This window comes from Anthonomus grandis, chromosome 17 (assembly GCF_022605725.1).
Source record: "Anthonomus grandis grandis chromosome 17, icAntGran1.3, whole genome shotgun sequence".
Taxonomy (NCBI): Eukaryota; Metazoa; Arthropoda; class Insecta; order Coleoptera; family Curculionidae; genus Anthonomus; species Anthonomus grandis.
In genome coordinates this window covers 431,558-449,746 of record NC_065562.1, presented here as the reverse complement: position 1 = coordinate 449,746, position 18,189 = coordinate 431,558, and the positions used below count along the sequence as shown (strand labels likewise).

General features: G+C 30.3%; 1 long non-coding RNA gene across 1 annotated transcript; it reads left to right on the top strand.

The window, feature by feature from the left end:
* The first annotated feature begins 1,226 nt into the window (after positions 1 to 1,226).
* LOC126746428 (uncharacterized) lies at positions 1,227 to 16,558 on the top strand. The gene is made up of 4 exons (XR_007663887.1): positions 1,227 to 1,313; positions 1,384 to 1,590; positions 11,445 to 11,533; positions 13,871 to 16,558. It is a non-coding gene; the product is annotated as an uncharacterized LOC126746428 (long non-coding RNA).
* The last annotated feature ends 1,631 nt before the right edge of the window (positions 16,559 to 18,189 follow it).

The window sequence follows — 18,189 nt, the reverse complement described above, 5'->3', positions numbered from 1 at the left end:
CAGCACTACACTTTGAAATAGAGAGTTGAAACAAACAATTTAATGCAATGCAAAAAATACTTTTTTCACACTTAATTTGCCTTGAATTTTGCTGCCCTAGGCCATAGACTATATCTTCTTTACGGTAAGTCCACCACTGTGTACAGATCTAACAATATTTTTTAAACTTACCACTTTCAATAAAAGTTGCTATAATGTGAGATGGACAGGTTACATGCATTTTTATGCTCCCTCCAGTTCTTGTAATATTTTTTAAATACTTTCCAGTAAAATCTACAATAAACAAATTTTCTTAATACAAATACAAATAGGTTTTTAAAAGCATCATTGTAATAATTTTGTCCATGATGTCAATTTTGTTAATAATTAATAATATTAATAATTATACCACTTATATAATAATAATTAATATAAGTTGGACGATTTAGTTCGCCTTATATATTTTTAAATCTTACCTTTCGAGTCACTTCTGTTGCAATTATCATATCAAATCTTAGAATTTGTCAGAGTTGTTTTACAAAATACATATGCACAGGGGCAAGGAAGGTGTTTTGTTTCCAAACATATTCATCTATTCTCTGTTGTCACTCAAGTTTACACGCATTTTCAAAAGAGGAAATTTTCAGCTATAATTAACATAAGATGTGAAAACCACAACACTGTCAAAGTCCCAATTAAATATTTGCACGAAATACGCTATTTACTAATAAGTACGAATCGTACTTAACGATTACGTAAGCTGCAGATGCGAAGGAAGTCTCTCACACATAATTCCTCCACATATAATAATATTAATTTAGCTTATTGATGTTAGATTTTGGGTTAAAAATAGAAAATTGAAATAGATATATGTTATTCTAAGCTCAAAGCAAAAAAAGTTATTAACATTCTTATTCCTAAAACAGCTTCAAAAAAATTCGAAATGGTAACACGGCATTTGTGAAGTTCTATTTTTTCTTTAGTGTTTGGCTGAAAAAAAGACGTATTTGAGTGTTTTTGTGGACCATTGCGATAGTAAAAACTTGTGCTGTTTGTCCCGCACCATGGGAAAAAGGCGATTTAAGCCGATCTTTTCACAAGTTCACTCATATAATATATAGTTTACTCATATACTATGTCGTAACATCAAATCCGGAGCAACCGTGGCATGGATGAAGCATTAGTTTGTTTTCTTTTCATTTGACACTTGGTATTGACAGACAACATTGGCAGCTGTCACTCTGTCAGTAACAACAGTGTTAAATGTGAGAAGGCGCCGAAGGCGGCAACGGCAAGCTTCTTGAATACAGAACACAAAGAGGGAAAAATGCCTGGTCTGTTTTCTGTGCTCTTGTAGTCTTGAATACTAACCATTACTTCTATTCTTTTTCTTTTACGTTGTAGGCAATGGTCAGAAAATAAGAGTGAAATTCCAAAAAAGACCCTTTTACAATTCCAGCATATCGTGTAGGCACCCATGGAAGACGGCAAGATAGAAAGTGGCGTGCATAGGGCTGGTAGATAAGATTTTAACTCTCTTCCTGAATAAGGAGGCAGCAATGGCCAAGGGGGTCCATGCAAGAAGGACCCATGTATTTGATTTAAAATAGCGTAAGTTAAAATATTTCTGATTTAATGTTTGACACTTGCTGAATAAATCGGGTAAGGGAGCAATCACTTACCCGTCTAAGAAATGTATATCCCTGTTTCTCTTAATTAGAAATCTAATTATATAGTTTATAACACTTTTGAGGGTATAGGTATACATATTTGCTTTTTTCTTGCCCTATTCTAAGTCATAATATTTATTATATCAAATAAACAACTTCTATCATTATAAAACTTATGGAACAGTATAATAATGAAATTAGTAAAAGTAGGCCTGTAATAGTATTAGCAAACAGATACCAAGTATTAACCCTATAGCAAAAACTAATTTTTAATTAACTAGAAGATACTGTATATCTGTCTTTGCCAACTTATTTAGTTCAGAGCTTGGCAATTTTAATAATTATCAAGAAGCTAGCACATAAAAGATCAAAGGAAGCAGCAATCAGATGGACTATGACCTTTAATTTTTGAAGGTTCAGAGAGCAATGGGTGGTTTTGCAAAATACTTGCCAATGAATAATTTATTAATTAATATAATTAAGAATAACTTAAAAGAAAATTCCCAGTATTTTTGATTATCATTAATAGCAATAAAGGATTGTGGCATTGCTCAAATATTTTTAAAATGGTGAGATTGCTGTGGTAAGATTACTTAAAAGACTTATTTTGTAAACAAAGCACTTGCTTAGAGTGTATGGAAAAGGGCATTTCTTTGACTAGGTCAATCATGTGATACTTATTGTAAACTTGATGCTTTCTTTATCATCGATCTTTTTCTTTTTAAGGTTATAGGCATCCATTATTGGGAGATCACAAGTAAAGATTGGGGGCTCTCTCTCTGTGGCTTTTGCTATTTTGTTCCGTTTGATCGATATTTGCAGTTGATGTGACATTTTTTATAGAGATTAGGACTGTTTTGGATGCCACTTTGTCTTCAGAGAGATTTATATATTTTTTTTGAGGGGTGCATGGAGAATGTTTTTTTTTTTTTCAATTCAATTTATTAGGTAATAATGCACAGTATATAAATACAATAGAGATAAATGACACCTAGATACAGAGGTATCTGTGTGTGCCACATGATTCAAAGCAATATTTCAACTTAAATATACATAAAATATTCTCTCTACAAAGAAATACAATAAAAATTGATTTCACCAAAGCTGGATTAGTTAGTATTATAGGTATCTAATAATTACATAATATAATACTGAATTTATAATGTATAGGTATATCACACAGAACTAAGTTAATAATATATAATGCATATATAATGAGCTCTAGAAATTGGCCCTTGATCCCATTTTAAGTTTTTATCTATGTATACACCCAAGAATTTAATTGAATCAACCTGTTCAATAGATATTTCTATATTGTTAACTTTAATATTTTGGAAATTTGGTCTACCAGTGTCCTTTATAGAAAATGTAATGAACTTTGATTTTTTGCTATTTAGAGTGACTTTAAAGATGTCTAAAACATTTTTTATTAAGGCCAGACCATGTTGAAATTTTGATTTAACATCTTATCATGTGTGTCCCCATAGAAAACCACAGAAGTATCATCTGCGTAGGAAACTATCTTCCCACATAAATCTATCTCATTTACACCATTCATGTAGATAATAAATATTATGGGTCCCAGCATAGTGCCCTGTGGCACCCCAGTCCTTAAAATCGCTGGCTCGCTAATAGTATCCTGAATTTTGGTGTATTGTACCTTATTTGATAGGTAGAGTAACAAAAGGTTTCCTCGTATACCATATTTTTCCAGAACTTCCAATAAGATTGAATGGCAGACTGTATCAAATGCCTTTGATAAGTCCAGGAATGCCACAAGGCACTTAATATTTTTGTCTAGATGTTCAGTTATAGTACCCACCCAAGTTCATACATGACATCCACTGTGTTTATACCAAAGGTAAACCCAAATTGGTTTTTTGATAGAATATTAGTTATGGTTAAGATAAGATGTCAATCTTTCTTTAAGAGATTTCTCAAAGATTTTGGCAAAATTAGAAATGGTACTTATAGGTCTGTAGTTTTCCATGTGTTGTTTTTTACCTAATTTAAAGATGGAACTTACGGTGGATACTTTGTACTGGTGTGGTACTTTTCCAGTCTGAAATATTAGATTTATAATATGTACTAGAGGTTCTAATACATATGAATGAAGAGACTTTATTACTTTTGATGTTATTCCATCCTTACCTGGGGAGCAGTTATTTTTTAGGGAGCTTATATGTTTAATTACATCATTTTTTGTCACAGGTGGTAAATACATAGATGTTTGACATAAATTTTTTAGTTTAAATTGGACTGAGGGCTTTGCTACTGTATCTGCTATTTTAGAGCCTGCATCAATAAAAAAAGTATTAAAACTGTCGGCCAAATTTTTTGGATCTGCTATCTTAGTACCATTTTCCAGTTCAATATATTTTATGTCTTCCTTTTTCTTATCTTTGCTTTCATTAAACACATTATTAAAACAATCTTAGTTCTGTAGTATTCATTTTTTGTGTTTATGATTCGGATTTGGATATTTACCTAGTGAAAGTTTTAGCTTATCTCTGGTCCTTATTCAAATAATTAATCCATTTGTTATCCATGGTTTGATTTTCCTAAATTTATTGTTTATTGAGATCTCATAGGATGAGTTATTGACCAAATTTGTAACTTCATTTACGAGACTATCCACTGCTGCTTCCCGGTCATTAAATTTTAGAGACTCCTCCCATTTCTTTTCTTTTTAGTTTTTAGTTTTCTCTCTAGTTTTCTCTGTAACATCTTTGTTTTTATAGCTGTTTTTTTTCATTTCAATATTTATTAGTATGGGCAAGTGATCTGTAATATCATGGTTATGTACGGCTCAATCTTAACTTCCCTAAGTTTAGTTTTGAGAAATATGTGGTCCAGACATGTTTGAGATTCTGGTCTTGTTATATCGCTGTATAAAGAAAAAAACCCATGCGCGTACAATATTGAAATATATTTACCATGTGATCATTATTATTTAAAGTATTTATATTTATGTCTCCCAAAAATAAAGAATTATTAGTATTTTTTTTATGATTTAAATGTAGGGCGAGGTCAGTTAAAAAGTCATCAGTATTGGAATTTGGTGAATGATAACAAACATACAAATTAAGTTATTTTTTCAAATGTAAAAATTAGATTAGTAATACTTACTCTTGATAAATCTTGTTTCAAAATGTGTATTTCAAGGTTTACTAAAGAACATCTAGTGTAGACCAAAATTCCATCGAAAGCATTAAAATCACCATTACCATAATATAAATCATAACCTGGAATATTAAACAATGCAGCTGAGCTTAGACTATGGCACTCCGTCAACACGATAATGTCACAACTTCCAAGATTGTATGATTCAAGAAAAACATAATTTATCGGTGTTAGATTTTATGCCCCTTATGTTAAACAGCAGTATGTTTAATTGAATTTCATCTTTGTTTATGATATTATTAATTAATTCAGGCTTAATAGAAATAGTTTTTTGTTCAATAGAGATATTATTTAAGACTTCTGCTTCCATAAATCTTTTAAGAATATGTAATATAACAAAACTCTATAAATATACATACCCAAAAATGTCAGAAAATTAACAGGAAAGAAAAACAAATAAAACTTAAATTATTTAATCAGTCCTCAAGTTTCACTTTAACAAGTCCTCTTCAGAGAAAAGTCTAACTGGTTCTTCTTTCTGACTCTCTCAAAAATATCCTCCCATTTCAAGTAAACACAGAGTGGTACTTATTTAAGTGTTTGGATTCCATATAGCCTTTTTAAAAAGTTTTTGATTTTGTGGAGTCAAATCGTCATTGAAGTAGATTTTGTTATTGTTACCTTGTATAACACGCATGTCTGTCTTCAATCCCTTCAGTTCCTTGATTTTTTGAAAAAACTTACTGTTTTCTGCCTTCGCCTTAAGTTTAACCAACAGTGGGGCATTATCTTCGTTTTCCGAGTCGGTACACTTCCTAACCGAATTTTCCTCCAAATTAATCTGCATAGATCTGGCAATCTGATGAACAATTTTATGCATATCACTTGTATCCTGTTTCAGAATTCCACTAATAATGATGTTTCTCTCCCGTTCTCTTTGTTCAGTATCATTATTCAATTTTGATTCCAGCTCCGAGATTCGTCCCTTAATAGACTCATTCTCAGCCCTAAGCAATTTTGTCTCAGCCACCAATTGCTCAATGGCAACTTTTTGTGCATCAAAAGAATTGGATATGTATTGCACAGATTTCTTTAATTCTCCAAATTCTATGTCCACTGATTTCTTAAAAGAACCGAGATACTCCTTAAACAACTCACTAAAGATTGCTCTCATCTTCCGTTCATCCATTTCGCCCGGGATATTTGTCTCAGCCTTCTGACAACAGCTCACAAATTCTTTATTATTCTGATCAGTTTTTACAACTTTTGCCTGCCTGCTGCACAGCTGGGATGGTATGCAGAGGGGCAGAAAGCACAGTTCCAAGAAGTCTTGACACTTTTTTTACAGTGTTTACAGCAATTTTCCTCCAAATTCTCAAGTGGAAAGCCACTTGTTGGTAACATAACCTGAAAATTCTGTTTTTGGTAAATTTTGGGCGTACTCCATTTGTGTAGACTACTATGATCCTATTTCACTATATTAGTGTAATATGGATTTAAAAGTCTTGAAACTAATGGGAAATTAATCTATTTTTGCAGGAAATAACGTTTGTTTACAACAGAAATGACCGGAGAATAATTATTTATTTTCTTAATATTTACTCTGAATAACCAAGAGTTATAAAATTATATAATAAAAATGCAAAAAGACCATATTAAATCTGAGATTTCTTATCTTAGGGTTGTTGATTTTAAAATCACACTTTTCAGTCCAGCCATTATAATCAGATTATATCAGTCACATATAGGGCTGTGTTCAATGTCTACTTGTAAGATATCTAATATTTATCTCTGGTTCGACATATTCTGGAATACTGGTCCCTTGTTTTGTCTCCTTCATTTCTGTTTCATTTTTTTTTGAAAATCATTTATTTAAACAACTTACAAGTTACAATTTTGTGTTAAATATAATTTAAACCTCTAAATAGTGCCTTTAAGCACTGGTCTCGAGAATAACAAAAATAAAATGATAAATTTAAACAAATTTAAATAAGAAATTGTTTCTAAGTAATATAATAAATAATAAACCCTATAAATGCTCCAACAAACAGTCATTTAATAAATTTAAAGGTCTTTAATATTTTAACAAATGTATTTTATGCATTTATACCTTTTATAGACTGGGGTAAGTTGTTAAAAATTTTAATTGCATTGATAATTGGATTAAACCTATATTAGTCCTAGTGCTCACTTGATATATATTATTTTCGGATCTTGTTTGATAATTATGCACATCACAATTAAATAAAATATTTATGTTACATTTTTGCTGACCATGAAGAATTTTATAAATCATTTTACATTGTTCAATTTCTAAAATGTCTTCTAATTTATGTAAATTCAGTTCTAGATAAATCATGTTAGTACTGGTGAGCCAATCATAGTTAAATAATACATTAGCAACTCTATCCATACAAACCCCAAACTGGCAAAAGGTATTGCCAGTTTAGGGTTTGAAATGTGTTAGAAAAAAAGCATTATAAATCTTAAATTTACTTCCCTTAGTTAAATAGTTGGTACTCCTATACAAAGCAGAAAGTATGGGTACTGGTTTTTCAATGATTTTGGTTATGTGTTGTGGTCTGTTGGACATGAAACAAATAACTACAGGCCCAATTCAGTAGTGAGCGTATTCTTCAAAATAGTGAAAAAATATTTAAAAAAAGAATGCTAATATTTATTAATACTCATCAATGGACTGATAATTTTCAATATGGTTTCATAAAAAACAGTAGCACACTTGGTGCCGCTGTGGATTTCATAGATTATGTTTAATGAGCTTTGGATAAAAAACAAGTGGTTGTGGCAGTGTTCATTGATCTGAAGAAGGCTTTTGATGTGGTTAGCACCAATATTTTGTTGGAAAAGTTACTTAAGGGATTTGGGGGTGTTTAATAGTCTTCTTATGAGCGTTTTTGAAAGAGTATTTCCTATAATAACTTTAGGATTTTCTTTTTAAAAAAAAAAATTACATTCGCTTTTTCTCACAAGATTTACGTCCAGTTTTCCAACAAGTTTTAAGTAACCATTTTAATGAATTGACATTAATTGAATTTTACCAAGTAATAAATAATGTTACACCTGAAGAAAGAAATCGAATAATTCAATTTTCTCATGAAGGAAAAACTATCCATTGCAGAATTCACGAAACTTTCACTCTAATAAAATTAAGCTATTATTGCAAATCAATGAAAAATTTTATTATAAAATATATTGATAATTGTGAAATCTGTTGAAAATCTAAATATAATAGAAGACATTTGAAACCATTTGAAGTTATTCATATAGATACACTTATATTAGGAAATAATAATAATATATTTCTTTATTTCGTACTATGAAGTAACATTATACATGAAAACTTATATAAAATTAAATGACCACCAAAAAAGGCTTATTTTGTTTTGCTTTAAAAATCAAAACGGTCGTTTTTTGTTCATTCAGTATAAACTTGTTTTTACTAAACCAATCTTTGCTTTTTTGAAACAGTAGATCTTCATTCTAGCATAGCTTAGATATGTTCGGAAACACCACTAATAAATTTGTCATCATCTGCAAATATTCTTAGGGTATTACATACTGTTTGAATATTGTCAATAATTTCAAAAGGCAAGTCATTTATGAACACCATTAATTAAATAATCTGAATTTATGACCTTTTGCTTTTTACCATTACTTGTTGGACTCTATTGTTGAGATAAAAAGTGAACCATTTTAAGGAATTATTTCTCACCCCATATTACTGTAATTTCTTTATTTATAAATTTCTATCTAAACAATCATATGCCTTAGAAAGATCTAAAAATATTCCCAATGAAAGCTTTTGCCTCTCCAAATGCCTCAAGACTGCACAAGTGAACTGACATATTGCAGTTTGTGTAGATTTACTCTCAAGATATCCATATTGATTATCAGGCAAAGTATTGTACTGTTATTTTTAATTGTTATTGTTATTTTTAAATCAAGCATGGTAAAGTATAGATAGATATAAAAAAAGTTTATAAGAAAAAGCTGTTTAGAATGCAAAATTAATTAAGCCTGAATACCGAATTTCATAACCATAGGCTTACTTTGATTTTTACGTTTAAATTATTTATTCTCACTTTTCTCAAAGTTTAAACAAAAACCAAATAAATATTAATATTTAAAATAGTGAAAATTATTTTAAAAATTATTGTTCTTGGATTATTTTTTTTACGATCGGTAGGAATTTTTTCGGCTCGTGGAATGCATGCCGCTTATTATATTGGGTTCTATTTGCTGCATTTACGAGTTTTTGTCGAACTTTTTAAAATGTAAAAATTCTCAATTAAATGTAGCAGCTACTATAAAACATTGTCCTTGTCAAAGTTATGTACAAAAACCATGCTTATATCATTATTTTATTGTGAAGTAAGTAATTTAAAAATGTATAAAGTTATTAATAATATCGGAATTTACAGAAAAATTTAAATTTAGCAGAAAATTTTCATTGTGCAATCGTATGGTAGTGGAAATAGTATGTCGTTAAACTACGTTTTGAATCGCACCGTTTATTATTTTCTGCTTGGTTAGGCAATAATATTCTTGGACGAATCTACTTTCACGACAAATGGTGTAATTTCATCCCAAAATTGTCGGTTTTGGTCCAATTAAACGCCAAGCTTGGGATAATCCATGGCAATTGGTAATATTTTAAAAAAGTCAACGTATGGTGCGCCATATCTTACTATTTAGGTATTATTGGACCATAGTTTATTAAAGGATCTCTTAATCAAGAAAAATATCTTCAAATTTTGGATTCAAGATTTTTTTGAAGCATACTTAGAACCTTTACCAGTTGATCAAAGAATAAATCGTTATTTTTAACACGACGGCTGTCCAGCGCACTCCACTATGCGACTAGCAGAATGGTTGAATAGAACTTTTCCGAATCAATAGATTGGAAGACGCGGCCCAATTGGGTGGCCGCCAAGGTCACCTGATTTAACCATTTCTGATTCCTATTTACGGGGTCAAGCAAATTGTTTATTCCGATCCATTAGCAAATGACAGGGAATTACTAAAATAAAGAATTAGAGATGCTTGTAATTCAATTTCCATTGAACAAGTTAGAAATTCTTTTAAAAAAGTTTAGGAAAGGTATTGGAAAATGTTTCGAGGTAGCTACATTGAATACATTTAAATTAAGTAAATAAAATTAACAAAAAATAAATTTTCTTGTTAAATTAGATGTACTATGTACATTTTATTACAAACATATTTTTGGGGATGGTTTGTAACTCTTAGGTCAGTGATTTAACTATTAGGTAAATAAATTAGTTAGTTTTTCTCTAATAATAAAATATGAATAAAAAAATTTATTGGTACACAAAATGTAAAACTCAAAGTAGGCCTATGGTTGTAAAATTCGGTATTCGGGCATAATTTTCATAAACAGTCAAATGTCAACTACAAATTTTTTTGTAATTTTTATGTATAAATTCGCCTATTTTGAAACACACTGTATAGTTGTCAAATGCTTTAGGATGCGGGCCATGCTTTAATGAAATGTGCAACATATCAAAACTTCAGATGTTGTTGGAATGCATATTTTGATAATACTCCCTGATATATCTTTTCGTAGCTCAATTTATCTTTTACTTTTTTAGAAATACGTTCGTTTGCCTTTACAGGCCTTAACAAGAACCTTCTATGGTTAGCTGCTATATTTATGTGCATTTTATCGACAGGTCATCTCATTCTGTTTTTATAATTTTGTATATCTGCATACATCGAAAAAAATCATCAAATAAACATCTAATTGATACTTTACTTCCCTAACTTCCTTATTATATTTATAGAGATCTTTTTATTTTTCTTACATATTATTTTTTTTGGAAAACTTTGATTAAAAATTGGTTCAAATATATTTGTAAAAGCACCCCATTAGCTATTTACATCACAATCATTCTGACCAAAAACGTCAGCCCAGTTCTCTTCTTTCTGTCAATTCTCTTCTGGCTGTCAAAAGTAACTTTTTTTATCATCTTTTGAAATTAAATATTCCATGTCTTAATTAATAATTTTTTCAGAATTTAATGAAGTTTTACCCTATTTTGGTACACTAATTTCAGTAGTTTAAACTCTGGTATAGTATTTTTCATTCATTTTACAACCCCACAACAGCCCGAATCAAACAGCCCTCATAAAAGATTAAATTCAACTTTAATTAAACATATTAGACTTTTAAAAGAAAAAGATAAAAATGAAGACATTGTATGTATAATGCCATATGCAGTTATTGCTTATAACAATACTATACATTCCAGTACAAATTTTACATCCTTTGAACTAATCTACTTATGGATACATAAGATCCCATGAAATTAATGGCTGCTCATATTTATCTGGAATATATAAATTTGTATCGAATTTAAACCGAGGCATTATACCAAAAAATTTAAAATGATACTATTAAGTTAAAAGAACAAATTATTGAAAAACATAACAAAAATCGAAAATATGGAAGTCTACAATGAGAATATCAAGTATATAAGAAACAAAACAAAAGGCTTGGTAAACTTAAATCAAGATCCACTTTATGAACACAGATATTAGAAGATAATAAAATTTTAGAGATTCAAAATCAAAATGATAATAAAAAAGAAATAATTCATGTAAATGAAGCTAAAATAATGCCACTTGTTGCAGATTGATGATCGGAATCATCTATACCAACGGGAATGGAGTAAAATTCCATGATCTAAATAATAATCCTGAAATACTATTGTACAAATTAGGTAAGATTTTACTCTTATTATAAAAGAATTTTATACTTTCAAAAATTATACGAAAATCTTAATTAACGCTTTAAATACTGATTTTATTTATATGAGAGAATCTGAAAACACCTTGTTAGCGTTATTTGCTTATGAAGAACGAATTAAACATAGTATTAGACAAATAAACCCAAATATACATATTGAAAAACAAAAACGAGATATTTTAAATCCTGTTGGCTCCTTAATAAAAGTAAATGGAAATATTGATCAAAATGATGCGACCGAATGTTTCTGCAAATCAATATATTCTAAAGTCGCATACCACAATTAAAAACGACAATTAATCAAGTATCACTCAATCAATCAAATAGTTTTCAATGTCTTGAACTACATTTTATAATTCATCAAACATCAATGATATATCAAATCATTTATAATATAATTGGAAAAAACAGAAGTAGCTATATCTTTTGCTAAGTTAAACACATTACATAATTCAATAATTGATCCAACTGGATTAATAAAACAAATAAATATGGTAAAAAATGAATTAACAATTAATAGTTTGTCAATACCAGTTAACATATTAAAATATCTAAATTAAATTTATTTAATATAAATAATTATTTATATATATAATTATTTAATATAAATATCTAAAAATTTAAAACATTTTAAATTTTTAGATTATTGAAATTAAATTTAATTTGACTCAAATGGTGCTATTATTTTTATATACTATACCTTTAGATTAGTATTACCATTGGTCGAATCGGATATATATATCACTAGTATCAATTATACCTATTCTTGATTGCTAAAATTAATTTGTCTTAAACCTACCACAAAAACCATTAATATATACTTTGAGAGTTTTTTTTTAATTCATTTATTGACCTTGTGCTGAGCACATTTAGTCACGAAAAGCCTCTATATAATTTTTTAGTATTTAAACTAAATCGGACATCACAAACGACCATGTCAAGTCTGGGACTCGAACCCAGGGCCACACGACTGCTAGGCAGCTATATACCCACCGCGCTGTCGGGGCCGGCTACTTTGAGAGAAATAAACAAATTTTTCAAAAAAAAAAGATCTCTGACAAAAAAATTAAAGAAAAAAAGCAACTTGGCAACTTAGAAGCTAGCGCCCAATCTATATCCAACAACCAAAATCTAGAACGCAGCGTATGTCGTTTGCCAGCAACCTATTTATAGTCTGCGCCCGCTGTTCTTTAATCGATATAATATCCTTATCTCCTGAAATGCCCAAGGAATTTTAATATTTTTTTGTCCAAATATTAATAATTAATAACTAAATCGATTTATAGTGGTTATAAACCTCTACAAACTAAACACAATAACAAACAATACTAAGTAGATAGATAAAGTGAAGTATTGTTTGTTATTGTTTAGAATTTGTGTATGCGTTAAGTAACTCAAGTCTGATGATGGCAAGAACACTTGCCAAAATGCATCACTCCTGAAATTAGAGGATTATCATTTTATTTGTGGAGAAAAGACTTCCCCCTACTAACTTTTCAATTTTATATTGACTCCACTTCAGAATGGACTTTTTCCTTAATTTAATTACTTTACTTTAAAAAGTTGAAGTTAAATGTTAAAGAAATGAAAAAGGCTCCCAAAGGATTTGAATTAATCTTTTTTCTATAATAAATACCTGATACACTTGAGATGGTTGCAAAGCTCTACAAACAAAAGTTTTTGGGTAAAAATTATTCAATTGTTAGATGTTAAAAAATATAAAGTGCTATGTAACTCTTAACGGCTATAAGGCAAAGTTTTATCCATATCCTTTGGTAGTTATAGCTGTTTATAAGATCTAACTCAATAATTTTTAATAAAAAAACTTTTGTTTTTAGAGGTTTGCAACCAGCTCAAATCCGTTTAGATATTTACTTATTACAAAAAAATTTTTAATTCAAATCCTTTGGAAGTTAACCTTTTAATTAATTTTTATAAAAAAAAACCTTAGTTTGTCGCGGTTTATACCCACTATAAGTTATCCATTGTTAATATCTAGACAAAAAATTATTAAAACTCTTTTGGAATTCCAGGAGATTACGGGAATTATATTAATTAAATTATGGGCGCCAAATATAAATATGTTGCTGGCAACGACATATGCCGCGTTCTCGATTTTGGTTGCCGGATATCGACCAGACACTACCTCCATTTTTGCATACATTAATTTTGCGGCATTTCGGGTTCGAATAAGCAATAAATTTGCTAGATTTTAATAATATACTTACTTAATATTCTCACCAACCCAAAAAATGAACTTATTATCCAACCCAACCCAACCCAAAAAATGAACTTATTATGAACTTACAAGAAAGGGACGTCGGAGAAAAAGAATCCACAAGCAAGACAGGGGATCCTACCCCCAAAACCCCCGAAGCCAGGATGGACCTTTCATCCATTCAGGAGGAGCTGCTAAGGTCACCAGCCGCCAGCAACTCAAACGCTGAAGTAACAAGGGATGACTTTATAAATAGAATGTTCCAACAAGGGATGACTTTATAAATAGAATTAGGATTGCTTGTAATGAAATAGTACCATTTTTAAATAATTTCACGTTCGGTTATTCGTCGATGTGAATTATGTATTGCAGAAAAAGGTTCACATTTCGAACACCTTCTTTAAATTTGTTAATTGTTTGTTATGTTCTTGTAATCTGTTGTTTGTTATAAATAAGTTATAAGTATTTGTGGTATTGTTCTATGTTGCGATTTATTAGACGGTTGAAATAAATTTATCTTTAAATCTTAAGTGATTTTTACAACCCAATTTGGGGAGAAAACGGAGTCAGATACGAAAAAATATCAAGAGGGCATTTTTGTTTACAATTAAATGCACTATTTAGAAATGATCGTTTAATCGACTTAATCCAGTGGCGTCATATCTCCGCCACTGGCCAACGTAGAAACATGACATTATTTACGATTATGACCCTTCATCCTAGAATTGTTTATACCAATTTTGATCTCAATATCTTTGATAGTTCGGATATTAAAAAATAAAAACTTTTTTTTTTGGGAAACTTTGACGCCCTGTATCTCAGAAACAAAAAGTTTGACGATCAATATTTATATGAGAAACCTACCTTAAAATTAATTTTTCTAAATACTGTTAAAGTCCTGCTACAAAAAAGTGAAACACCCTGTATAAATAATAAAACCAATGTGGCATTCTTATTCCATATTTGCAGCCATTCTAGGCCTAAACCGATTACCGATCCTTTTTTGGCTTCCTATTTTTTCGTTTAGAATAAAAAACTTTTGACTTTCTGTCTCTTCTTTTTCCCATTTTTTAAAAATAAACGTAAAAAACTCAATAGTATAAAGAACAACGCGCACAAAATTGGAACACCTTCGCAATAAAATATTTCTAAGTGAACTCCCGATCAATTACTCTCAATCTAAAAATCAAAATTCAACATTTCAATTTTACATAATATTGAATTCATGTTGACCAGTAGCCGATATTGTCATTTGCGCAAATCGTGCCGAACAAGCGTCGCGCGTTTCTTGATTTGATTCATGCTAGCCCGGCCATGCGTTGTTGCCAAATCATACTACAACAACTTATCGGCGGTTCAAGAAATTGTAAAAAAAATGCCTGAATTTGAAGAAAAAAATAAATTTTGAGAAATTAAAAAAACTAGCACTTATCAACTCTTGAAAAAAATTTGTACATTTTATTAGTGAAAACCGCATTAAAAAATATTGTAAAATAAAAAAGTTATCCTGCAAACAGGAATTTGTGGGTGAATAATACACTTAACTAAATAGTTCTTGAAGAATTACACAATCTGAATTACGAAACTTAAAGTAATAATCAAATAATACCAAAAAGGGGGAAAACAGGAGAACAAATTTACTTACATGCGCAATGTTAAAAATGCAATTAATTGCGAGCAAGAAGGGTGGCGCGGACCGAACGTGTTACTATAAATATTATTTTACCGAATTCGACCGTAAACGATTCTTCATTTCTTGGAATATATAAATGCTTAATCATTTTTTAGATTATCAGTTGGCCTTTATTTTATATTTAATATTTAAGTTAAAGAAAAGTTGTTTAAATCCCAACAACTGTTGTTTCACACATTTTAGTTGTGGTATTTAGACCATGTTCTATTTTTTTAAAGCACCCATGGACCATGTCTTCATTTAGCCCAAAGGTATTCATAAACATTTTTTTACATACCCTCTTTTTCTCATTGATTTCTCAAGTAATACCAGTACGTTCCAGCTCTTCTAGAAGGCTCGTCTGCTTTGGATGATCTTTTTGTTGTCGTGTACTCTATATTTCCCGTGATATAAGCTCTTTTCTCCACCCAGTCCATTTTTCCCAAAATGTTTAAAAAATGAGCCTCCTTTCGTCTTCTGTAAATGTATTACAGAAGTGTTTAGAAGATTTTTGACACACGCTTGACCTGCAAGAATCGCCCATTTTTCTTTGTAGCCTGGTAATTCCGTAAATAATTTCTTTCTTTTTGTTTTTTTTTGATACCTGTTTTACCTCATTCCCCTCATTCTTTTGTACATTGTTTTATTAACCAACCAGTCGGCTTTATCTGCGTTCTTCTTCCGTTTACGTGTTTTGGTAACTTCTCCATTTTTTTCAGGTTCATTGTCGCTACTTGGTTCCTTGTTTTCGGGGTGAGAATACGAATTCCATTGACCTTTGCCTTGATCAGTAGAGCCGCCATCATCTCTTGAGTCATTTTCCAAACTTTCAGTCTAGGTGTCATTAAAGTAAGGATTCAAAATTTCTTTATCACATGTCTTTTCTTTTTGAAGTGCCTGGGAATCTGTTTTCTTCATCTTCTGTTTCACTAAGGATCTCCCTTATAAGTTCTGCATTATCTTGAAGAAAATCTGGATCTTAATGAACTTTGTCATTAATATCTATTTCACCAACATCAATATATACATCTTACATGCAGTCAACACTCACAATCTTCTAAAACTGCAGGTTCTAATGGAGCAGACCACTTGTGGGTCTCATGCGTAGTATTAAAAACTGTTTCCATATCGTTAGTTTCGCAGCATTCCACTTCGGTTTCATTGTGTGTATCTCCATTATTTGTAGGAACCGTTTTACTGGATTCTAGTACTGGAAGTTACTGCCTTTATTACATTCTGCTAAAGTACCATCGTCATTTTATACAGTAAGTGGTAGCAGTTGTGGTTTCTTCAATCAATCAATCAATATAAGCTTTATTGTCACAAGAAATCTTGTTGACAAAGCTGTAAAAAAAAACAAAAAAATTAACAAACCATTATATAGTAAGAATACAATAAAACTATATTTAACATATAATACAAATAAACAAATTACAAAACTTAAATTTACATATTCATTGATAAAATATTAAAACTTTAACATTAAAGCATGACAAAAAAGGACACAGTACATTTAAAATCTCTCTGCTAAACAGTCTCCTATTTCATAGTAGCCTTTTGCAACAAGCAATCCTTTTAAATTTTTTCGAAAGAGCAACAATTAAAGCAAAAGTCAGTATGCAGTGGATGGATATAACTAACTACATTCCACATTAATATTTAAATTGTATTTAACATAGACCAGCTTTGCGGAGCGTGTAGTGGTCAGTCTATTTCTCAATTTACTATGGAGAACTCCCCATGTTGACCAGTTCTTTTCATACAAAGCTGAAGAGGCCGGCATTTTTAGTAACTTTATAGCTACATCGTGAAGTACCGATTTCTTTTGCCAACTCTCCTACCATGTTGATGGAGGAATATCCGATGACGTTTTACAAACTGATTTGATGCTTTTTACTGCTATCCATATTATTTGATAGTTAAATTTATTTGTTGCTGCTCTAAAATTTGAAAATTCTCCAAATACGTCAACCTCAGATTTATTGAAGCTAAGTTCTATTATTAGATTCGTAGCACGTTGCAGCTCACCTGGGGTTAAATTTCCTCCTTTATACCTAGGATCGAGTAGATATGCTGCATTGTGAGTGTCGGTGCAGGCCATATCGATTCTTTTTATTACCGATTTAGTCGTCACTTTTTCTTCATTTTGAAGAAATGGACTTTCTGAAACAAATGCATTAAAGTGTTCTTTCAAGGGGAACAGCTTGTGCCGGACATCTGACAATGTAGCAGTAGTATTTTCCATGAAGGTGATCAAACAACAGGATTCAGTAACTCAATAAATTTAACGTTTCTATCCCAAAATACATCATCATTCAATATGGCAGATTTTATTTTATTTGTTGCTAGTGTCTCAGTATCTGGATGAATTAAACATGCTTTAAGTAGCTGTTTATTTATTTATTTATTTATTTATTTATTTCAATATACGGCAGAGCCAGTTTACAAAAACAAAATAGATAATACAAAATACTAAACAATATAGCAATATAAATACAATACTAGAATTACAAAAAAAATATATATATACCAAGATAAAACCTCTGAAAAAACAGTCATCAACAGGGCTAAAAACTTAGCACTATCCAAGGAACGTAGGTTAAAGTGTAAGATTATTTATTTTTGATTTGAATGACCGTAAGCCGCCGGAAAATGGATCCAAACTATTTTCATTAAAGAAACGCAAAGTCCTAGTCAGTGGAGAAAAAAACCCATAGTTGGCCGAATGAAAGGGTAAACG